We start from the raw sequence: 10,853 nt of genomic DNA, 5'->3' as shown, positions 1-10,853 counted from the left end.
TAGCTCACCTGAACCATTTTAAGGCCTAAGTGAGTTTTTTAATCAGTGCCTGATGTTGTCTGTCATCTATAAACTTTTCACATTTTTATATTTATCACAATTAATCCTATAATTTGAACAAAAAATTGCAAGATAGTGAATTCATATTCTACGGTAAACTGATTTGCCAGGTCGAAAAAACCAACTGTTTTGTGTAGTTTTAGTTTATTATTTGTCATATATTTATATGGATATCAATAATGATGCATCTTAATGGTCATCTTTTCTTTCAGAAATTGTGCAAGGAAAGTTTGAAGTGTCTGTGGGAATGATCATAATCCAACTTTCTGAGCTTTCGTACTGAAAGTGAATGCGTTTGTGACACCAATTATCTGTCAACCCTATAACATAACCATTTACTAATTTCATGGGATATCAGTGAGGAAGTGATTCTCTAGCAAACACGTTGGAAGTTTTGGATCTTCATTAATTGGGATCTTTGGCACGTACGTTGGGGAAAATACTTTAGCATCTGTTGATTTTATGGGATCTTTGTATCAATATAGTTGTGTAGTACATATTTTTTGCATTTAATACATATGTGTTTGTCACTCTAGTCATTAACTCTGTACCAGTACATAAGCCACTGGCAGTTCATTGTAAATGTATACTCTGTTGAGGTTTCGATGACCTCTCCAATTCCATGTCCAATGTCATTTAATAAAACTAACTTCTTATTTTAGAAAACGCAGACTGGAGTATATACTACAGTAAATACATATTAAATTTATCTTAACATGATTATCATTAATTTAATCAAGGTGATTCTCCAGTAATCTTATTCTTCTCTGGATATTTTTGTCAATAACCTTTGTTGTAAAATACTTCCAGTGAGAATGCATTGAAAAAGTGTGCTTATATTGTACATCTGAGATTATATGCAATATTTGTCTTAAAAAAAACATTGTAAAACAATGAATTTTTTATTTTGAAAATATAGATTTGATCTTTGAAAAATTATGACGTTATCAATTTTTTTTTTTGTAATTATTTGGCACTTATTATTCCAGTTTTCGTTGTACACATATTTGGAATTTGGAATCCTGGAATTCCATGGATTTCCATGGAATTCCTTAGATTTACAAACATCCTGGAATTCCATGGATTTCCTCCGCAAATTTCCATTCTGGCATTGTTCCGCTCTTTTCCAAGCTAGATTAAAAATTCCAAATCATTCCGAAAAAAGTTCCGTCCCAATACTCCGGAGATTTCTTAAGAATTCCGCGGAACAAAAATTCCATGGAATTCCATGGAATATGCTTTGGAATTCCATGGAAGTTGCGGAAAATCTACATTAGGGAAGGCCTCATACATTCTCTGGGGGCGGAAATTAGATAATTAAGTAAGTAAGTAAATACTTACCCTACAACTGCAAATGTTTGATCTTCCACTACCAACACTTCTGTAGGGCCTTTATCTGAACATAAAACAAGTCAAATAATAGTAACATTATAAATATCATAAATAATATTTATAACTTACCATGCATAACTAGAACAGTCTAATACATGTAAACCAAGTATTAAACATGTGACATAAATATCAACGCCATCTGTGAGCTTGTACCTCTGTTCATAGTTTTCTTTACGATCTTTGTCATCAAGTCCAATAGAGTTACAATATTGTATCACGAAAAAAACCCCGACACAATAAAATACAGAACACCATAGCTAATGCAAAATTAGTATCCACAGTAGAATTTTATCTAGTTAAGGGGCATATGTAAGAATTTGAATTGATATAAAACATATTTTTGGAAGCAAAAAAAATTGTGACTATTTGTTTGTGGAAATTTATGGTTGCAGCTATTTCACTATTTGTCATCTGCAAATAAAACATGGCAAGTATAATACTTGGTTTAAAGTGCTTATTAATAGAACATTAATGTACACACCTGTATTACAAATAATCAATTGAAAATAAATACAAAATTTAGGTACACACCTGAATCTGCAGTCCTTTCTGGTAGACTTAACATGCCTGAAAATGAGAAGAGATCAACAATTAACAGGATCCTAGTCTATTTATGGTTTAAAAAAAACATCTATAAAGCATTCACCAGGTTTTGTAAGCTGGGATGTGTTTCTAGAGACTTTGAGATAACAATATAAATCATAAATCTGTGAAATATTTTCTATTTTAAAGACATACTATGCATTTTAGTGTACCTGTTAGGGTGATATGATTTACGAGCTCTTGGAATTCTGCTGGGACGTCCGCTTGTTTCCATCGCTCATTGTCCAAAATGAGGCTACAATAAACAACATTATTCTATAGATGTGGAAATTCTTACTTTATGTTTTCATGAGCAGTAATTACACATCCAATGAACACATAATTCTACTACAATGTGATGATTACCTGAGTTTGGTCCGTCTTTCTTCATGGAATCTGTTTACAAATTTAAGTGCCTGCAGAATTCAGAATTTAAAGGGTATCATTTAGTGATGAAACGATTGTCGCCGACGATCGATTGTCGATCGTTTTTGGGTCTTCGATTCCGATTATCGATTACGTTTTTCATAATCGATTGTCGCCCAAATAAACTCACCCAAATAAACTTGTATGATTTGAACGAAACTAATACATACACATTAACAATACATGTAAAACGAAAGGAGGTCAACAAAAATGGCGTCCGAAGGTGAAGATATTTTTTTACAACACTCAAGTAGAAATTTACCCACATCCAGGGAAATGCATAGAAAGAACATTCTAGTGATAAAATGATATTTTCCTATGGACCCGGTTTAACGATAGAATTCGTTCCGTGTATTCGTAATGTAGCAAAAGAAACACAGGCAATAAATCATACTCAGTGCATTTACTGCGGACAATCTCGAGAGTTCCGAATGTAAACATGGCAGGTAAATGTGAAGCGAGAGAAAAACGTTGGATTTTCGTCTTTATATGGATTATTTTTTGGGATAAAATGCATAAGCAATCTCCAAAAGGATTGTTTTGATTTATTCAAAAATTATTTCCAGTGCAAACCCTTTTATGTTCTTCAAAATTGTGTCAGAGCGTATCCTCTCCCATTTGCTACATTGCAAGTATATGGGGCATATTCTAAATGTGGTGAGGGCTTGTACTGAGACACAGTTAGATTATCATATTAACTAGGGCATGCAAAATCTGATGTCATGACAAACATTTTTAGTTTTATGAGCAAATATGTGAAGAAAAATTCTGTTTCTTTGTTACTTATACAACAAAAAAGTTGTCTTTAGAATAAACTTGATAAAATTTTATTTCTACTTTGTTCCACAAATGATAAATGCTTTAAAGAAATAGAATTTTGTATTTGAAATTTGAATTACCAAGTAAGTCGATGATTGATCGATTAAGCTTCTCCGATTTTGACCGATTATCGATTATGAAATTTTCCCGATTATTCAACACTAGTATCATTTATTAAATAACACAATAAACTCTATGACATTCATCAGTGAATTTTCAGTTCGCTAACAGAGTAGAGCTAGCTTAGTACTCACCTGTGACTGTAGACAGAATCGCAGTGACATACACCGTCTACCACTAATGGTCTCACAATCCGTGATAAACTTCTCAACCTCCCGAGACAGAGCCACAAATTCACTGGAAGTCAGCCGCTCCAAAAATCCATCCTGCAAAATATCATAAAACATTGTACCCATAGCTTACAGGTAAAGAAAGGCTGAAATTCAAATTTTTTATGTTGTAACCCTGCTCTTCTTGTTATTTTTCATTTTTTATTCCTTTGCTTCCACATTCTATTCACTTTGGCTCCATCACAAACAACAAGAGGGCTATAGGCCACAATGCCCACCTGAGGCTCTTTGATTCTTTTCCTATATCTCAACATATATCACTATGTAAATGAATCTACACCTCCAGAGGATGCTTCCATATCAATGTAATTTATCATGGCCTTGCTGTTCTTAAGTAGAGGAGTTTAAGCTCTGTCCTTATATAATCCTACGTGAAAATTTGGTTCCCTACCATGGCCCCATTCAAACCCCAGGGGCCATGTTTTGAAAAGTTAAGAATCTAATCTACCTCAAACAGCTTTCTGCATTTCTGGCCCAGTGGTTCTTGAGAATATTTTAATGACTCTGCCCTATTTTTGCCTGTTCCTGATTATCATCCCTTGGAAGAGGGCTTGGCCTTTCAATTGTAAAATTAGTATCCTAGCCCAAATGAAAAAGAAATCTAACAAAATACTTTCAAAATATCTTCAAAACACTACCAAATCATACTTTTATATTTTCTTAGTATGTTTTGAAAGTGTTGCATTTAACGAAACATCAATGCTATACTTTACAGGATGGGGTGGCATGGTATTTTGTTAATGTTTCATTACAATGTTGGTGTTTTATTAATGTTTCATTACACTCTGCAGAATGAAATTGCATTTTGAAAGTGTTTCATTATACTTGTCTGCATCAAATTAATATTTTGTTAGCATTTCATTTGATTAACAGACATGTTAAGGGTTGACTTATCTAAGAGCAGTAAAATCTTCCAAGAACAACTTATCTTTTTATATCCTGTTTTACTAGTTTTGCGCCAATTTTCAAACCACCAGCACTAGGTCAGAGAGAAACAAAGAGATTGGTGAAGGGACATGTAAAGTGTTAGTATATATATTGATCCCTGATTGGAAAAAGCAAAATCAGGATGAATCTGGATATAACAAAGGTATTTATTTATTGCATGACATAAAGTTCTTTTAAACTGGACTACAGTTAAACCTTCAATCTGTGAATGTGGATGTGTATATGGCCTGTTTTTATTGGGTTTTTGTTCATTTTAAGATTGATCGACCTTTAATCCATATACTACCCAGCTTAGATCAGTTTTAAGCACTGGGTTAAATGAATTATAATTATACTTGAAAATTCTGTGAAAATGTATGTGAATGGAGAAATGGTCAATGGATTGAGAATTATATCTCTTACACCAAAGGATTTCACTGCAGAGAATGATTGATATAAGAGAGTGATCATGAATCGAACTTGGTGTTTTTTAATGTTGGAATGGTGTGCTATTGTCTATTGAACAATAATGTCAAACCTGGAATTCAAAATACTGTGAAACAAGATGTTTATACATGTAATGTTTCAATATGAGACTGTGTTTAGATGTTTTCAAAGACTTGTGAATTTGCTAATTATAATTTTAAAAATTCAAATTTAGTGGTTTATTGATGATTTGTTACTTATGCTTTGTTAGTATTTTGTTAGAGTGTTTTGTTAGCCTCATTTGCATGTGATTTTCTATACTAATGGAATACTATCAAAACACAGTGTTTTGTTAGTAGTTTGTTAGAGTGTTTCGTAAGTATTTTGTTAAAGCGTTTTGTTAGTAGTTTGTTAGAGTGTTTTCAAAGTAACTTGTTATAGTGTTTTGTTAGCTCATTTGCATGTGATTTGCTATACTATCAAAACACTTTCAAAACATATGTTTTGTAAGTAGTTTGTTGTAGTATTTTGTTTCCCCCTTTTTTTCATTTGGGGCTCTTTTCCCAAGGCATTTTAATACAGGCAGATGGACATTAGACAAAAAGTGATCAAAAATGCTCATATATTTCAAGCAATAGACAATAAATACCTTTGCCCTGGCTACAATGACCTTGACACATCGATCATGGGCATGGTCACACACGGCACACAACATTTCATTGAGGTTGGTTTGTACAGTAACATATTCAGCCTCCGTGATCATTACGTCAGCTGCCTCTTCACTCCTGGATAATCAAAATATTTTTCATGAATTCTGCAGAACTTTTCAAAGCTACAAATTATCTGGATGATGGGATGATGGCACACACAATAAATAAAATTCTTTGTGTGGAGACAATTCATGACGTAGTACATGTGTACTTACATAGATTGGGGGAGGGGGTGGGCAATAGTACATACATGTAGTACATGTGTACTTACACAGAGACATGGAGATGAGCTGCCTCACTGAGGGGGTTGTCCTCCCATGTGGGGGAGGGGAGGGGGCTGGGTACCTGAGTCTTCCCGGCTGCTATCCCTATCACATCACTGATCACACCATGGAATGTCTACAAAGAACACAGACATCAACCAAATAAAAATAAAATCAAGAGTCTGACAAGATGGTGTGTACTTTTAATGAGAAAAAGTGCAGTTTACTTCTGTTAAAAGTCTTCTCAGACTAAAACTATGTAGGGAGTAAGGCTTCGAAAAAATCAAAGAAATCTTTTTTTTAGAAATCAGGGTTTATCTACATTTTACTATTTATAAAATCTCATATTTTCTTCACAATATTGAAGAGATTGAACTTGAATTTTTGAAGGGGAAATTCACTTTCCTCCAACATTTATTTGTTCCTAAGATGCAATGCAGCATGAACTAATAAATGTAAAGTGCTTTCATGCAAAACACAGGCAAAATCTATTTTCACTGAACTTCTATCAAATGCAATGCCCCATTTTTTCATCATTTATTTGATTTCTGATTATGATTTTTAAAATTCCCAATACCTTTGCTCTGTTGAGATGCACCAATAAATTAGAGAAGATTTCTTTGATCTGAGTTCCATCCATTGAGAGTAATTCAGCATCCTCATCTGATCTGCCAGGCTGCAGGACAATTTAGTTATAACAAGGTAACCAATAAAACAGAAATTCATTTTAATAATCTAGTTAACATTTGCAGAAAAATATATTAAATTCCTGTATTTTGATGTAATCACTATACCATAAATCATGAATGTATAAGCTGCTATGTTATGCCAATATTTGTATGATATCCAGCATGTACAGCTGTATACAATCATGTATTTCTTGTTGACAAAGCATGACTTTTATAAACACATGAATTTTCTTTCTGATGGTCTGCTAATATTAATGTTTAACTGTATTTCTGAGGAAGATTACAGACCAGTAAATCTTTTTAAGACATACATGTATATACCTAGTGTTTGCTTTATGCAGTATGTTGTAACTATGTTTTACTGTATTTCTGTGGAGAATTTGAGATCAGTCACTCACTTTAGATACAACAGACACTATACCTGGTGATGTTTTCATCCTCTGTGTCAACATTCTCAGCTTCTGACACAGCCTCTACCACAGTCTATAAATAGAAACACCAGTGTTTTTTGTCCTGATAATCACATGGCATATAATTAAGCTACACTATATATACTGTCTTAAACACTGTGCTCAGAGAAAGGTACATTGGTCAAACATTTGCCTTATAATGGTTGACTATAATATTCTTTAATCTAGCTTTGTTTTTATCTTCTTGATATATAAAACTTATAACTGCTTTCATGATAACCACTCTGCAATGGACAGATAATGATCTTGCCCTTTCTGTACTTTCCTGTTTAACAATGAACTTGACCTTTTTGCACTAATATGTCTAACTCAGGCCCTCTGTAATGACATGAATAACACTGGCCTTGACCCTGCTGTACTAACCTGCTTAACAAGGACCTTGACCCTACTGTACTGACCTGTTTGACTATGGCCTTGACCCTGCTGTACTAAATTGTTTACCAATGGCCTTGACCCCTCTGTACTAACATGTTTAACAATGCCTTGACCCATTTGTACTGACCTGTTTAACAATCCCCTTGACCCTACTGTACTAACCTGTTTAACAATGGCCTTATCCCTGCTGTACTGACCTGTTTAACAATGCCCTTGACCCCTCTGTACTAATCTGTTTACCAATGGCCTTGACCCCTATATACTAACCTGTTTAACTATAGCCTTGAATGCTGTAAAAGCCTCCTCTCTATATACATTGACAAAATTAAAGCGACTTTTCCTGAGCATTCCAAACACAAGGGAGACAATCTTCTCCTGAAAAATCCAAGATAATTGCATGACTATGATGCAGTATTGATATAATCGCTGGTATTTCATATCATTAATTATACAAGAGGCCTATGGGCCTTATAGGTCACCTCAGCATTATTCAACAACTTTCCAATGATTGAATTTGATCCATGTTTTAAGCCAGATGCTATAGCATTTACAATTTGGTCATCATAACTATACACTTAGCAGATCCTTAGTTTGGTTACTTAATACCCATAGGCAGGGTAGGGGAACAAAAAATGCATTTCAACAAATCAGTAATATTCAGCAATAATGAGTAGTACCGCTACCACACATGAACCCTGGACTCTTAGGCCTAGATCCACACATTGTACAATTTTTGGAAAGGCATTCATGCTTTTCAAAAATATTTGATTAATACAAAGGAGCACATTTCAAACAATTCATTCATTTTCAGTATATAAGTACAGCCCCTCCACCCCCCACCCCTCTATGTACAACTGACCGTGGGGCCTTGAAATTTACAATTCTTGAAGATTAGGGCCCTTGCTCATAACTATATAGGTAGTTCATCTGCTTAAAACCTAGGTACAAAGGAGAAAATATTCAAAGATTTTATGTTTTTTTCACTATACATGTATAATCAATAGAGCCCTGCCCTAACACCAGAACCCCTGACCCTGGGGCCAAAAAATTCACAATTTTGGTAGAGGCACTCTTGCTCATCATAACTATGTACTTAGTTAGTTTATTTAATACCCAGGAGCAAAGAAGAAGATTTTCAAAGAATTCATGTATTTTCTCTATATTATCAATAGAGCCCCGCCCTAACACAAGAACCCCTGACCTTGGGGCCATAAAATTCACAAATTTGGTAGAGACACTCTTCCTCATCATAACTAGGTACTTAGTTAGTTTATTTAATACCCAGGAGCAAAGAAGAAGATTTTCAAAGAATTCATGTTTTTTTCATTTTACATGTATAATCAATATAGCCCCCCCCCCACCCCCTAACACCAGAACCCCTGACCCTGGGGCCATAATATTCACAGTTTTGGTAGAGGCACTCTTGCTCATCATAACTTTGTACTTAGTTAGTTTATTTAATACCCAGGAGCAAAGAAGAAGATTTTCAAAGAATTCATGTATTTTCTCTATATAATCAATAGAGTCCCGCCCTAACACAAGAACCCCTGACCCTGGGGCCATAAAATTCACAATTTTTGTAGAGGCACTCTTGCTCATCATACCTATGTACTTAATTAGTTTATTTAATACCCAGGAGCAGAGAAGAAGATTTTCAAAGAAATAATGCATTTTCACTATATACTTATTTAGCCCCACCCTAGCACAAGTACCCCTGACCCCAGGGCCATGAATTTCACAATTTTGGTAGAGGACTCAATGCTGATTAAAATCATGCAAACAGTTTGACTGCTTGATGTCCAGGAGTAAACAAGAAGATTGTTAAAGATTGCATTAATTTTAGTGGTTTTTGGCCCCACCCCCAGGCCCCAGGGGGGCAGGGATCATGAAATTCACAATTTTTGTTCCCCTTCACCCATAGATGCTTTGTGCCAAATTTGGTTGAAATTGGTTCAGTGGTTGCAGAGAAGAAGCTGAAAATGTTCAAATGCTAACACACGACGAACAACGCACGACGACGGACGAAAACAGATGGCAATAGGTCACCTGAGTTTACTCAGGTGACCTAAAAATATATACAAACAAATTTTTCCTAGCCTCACAATACAATGAAGTTCAGTTAAAGACTGAGATAAAGAACTAGTATCTAATCATTATAATTTGACATGAAGTCCTAATTTAGGAAGAAAAATATATTAAGTTTTTTAGGTGACCCTGCATTAGGTCACATTGGTAATTTCTATGAAAAGCATTTTAGATTTTATGTTTCCCACTTCATCATTTAACTTTTAATTAACATTTTCAGAAACATTATTTAAATGTTTATTTAGAATCAAATAATATAAGAGACAAAAAAGTCAGATTTGGTTGTTCACTATCATTTGAAAAAAAAATCCACCAGCCCGTCACATTATAAGTTTTTGGTCTGAGAAACTAAAGATGATATTTTTTAGGCCTTACAGATTTACTTTGACCTGGACCTACAAATGTACCTCTTCCAGCAAGGGTTCTTTGTCTGTGACAGGACGATTGAGGTCCGCGGACACACACTTAGCAAAGTCCTCCTGTAACATTTTCTCTATAACATTCTCCAGTTCTGCCAGCTGGGAACTTAGGTGTCTACAATCATACACATAAATTACAATAGATAGGGCCTCAAGTAGGAATATGTCTTAATTAAGTCATATTAGGTAAACTGCACAGGTCTATTTGCAGTATATGAACTTTATGCATCATTTAAAAATAGTAAAACAGTTAAAAAATAAATGTTTTCATCAGCCATTTCATTTCCATATTATAAAGTTGTGCTGTAGTTAAATATTTAAAAAAAAGTTATTTGTTACTGGAAGTTGTACATTGATAACTTATGGAGATTTAAATTAAACTGTTATGGTATTTCTGACGGCAACTTCTGACTTTGCTAAAACGACTTATGTATTTCATTTCAGATTTTCACAATTTCAATGTTTATATAGTGTAATGTACCTGAAGCTGTGGACCCCAGCCAGTTCCTGGGTCAGAACTTCCTGGGTGGTAGAGATGAGATCTAATGCCCCTACAAACTCCTGAGTGGAGAGTAACAGCTAGCTGAATGGTAGGTTGTGTCTGGTGGACCGTAGACATCAACTTCAGCTGTACAAATAATGAATGGACTTGAATACGAGGCCCATGGGCCTTTTAGGTCACCTCAGCATTATTCAACAACTTTCCAATGATTGAATTTGATCCGTGTCTTAAGCCAGATGCTATAGCATTTACAATTTTGATCCTCATAACTATACACTTAGCAGTTGCTTAGTTTGGTTACTTAATACCCATAGGCAGGGTAGGGGAACAAAAAATGCATTTCAACAAATCAGTTATA

General features: G+C 34.5%; 1 pseudogene; it reads right to left on the bottom strand.

Moving 5' to 3' along the window:
* Window positions 1–1,401: 1,401 nt before the first annotated feature.
* On the bottom strand, window positions 1,402–10,621 carry LOC134249948 (vacuolar protein sorting-associated protein 54-like; annotated as a pseudogene).
* Window positions 10,622–10,853: the final 232 nt, after the last annotated feature.

Source organism: Saccostrea cucullata, unplaced genomic scaffold (genome assembly GCF_032062105.1).
Source record: "Saccostrea cucullata isolate Sc308-1 unplaced genomic scaffold, CSIRO_AGI_Scuc_v1 ctg17363, whole genome shotgun sequence".
Lineage (NCBI taxonomy): Eukaryota > Metazoa > Mollusca > Bivalvia > Ostreida > Ostreidae > Saccostrea > Saccostrea cuccullata.
This window is presented reverse-complemented; position numbering and strand designations above follow the sequence as displayed.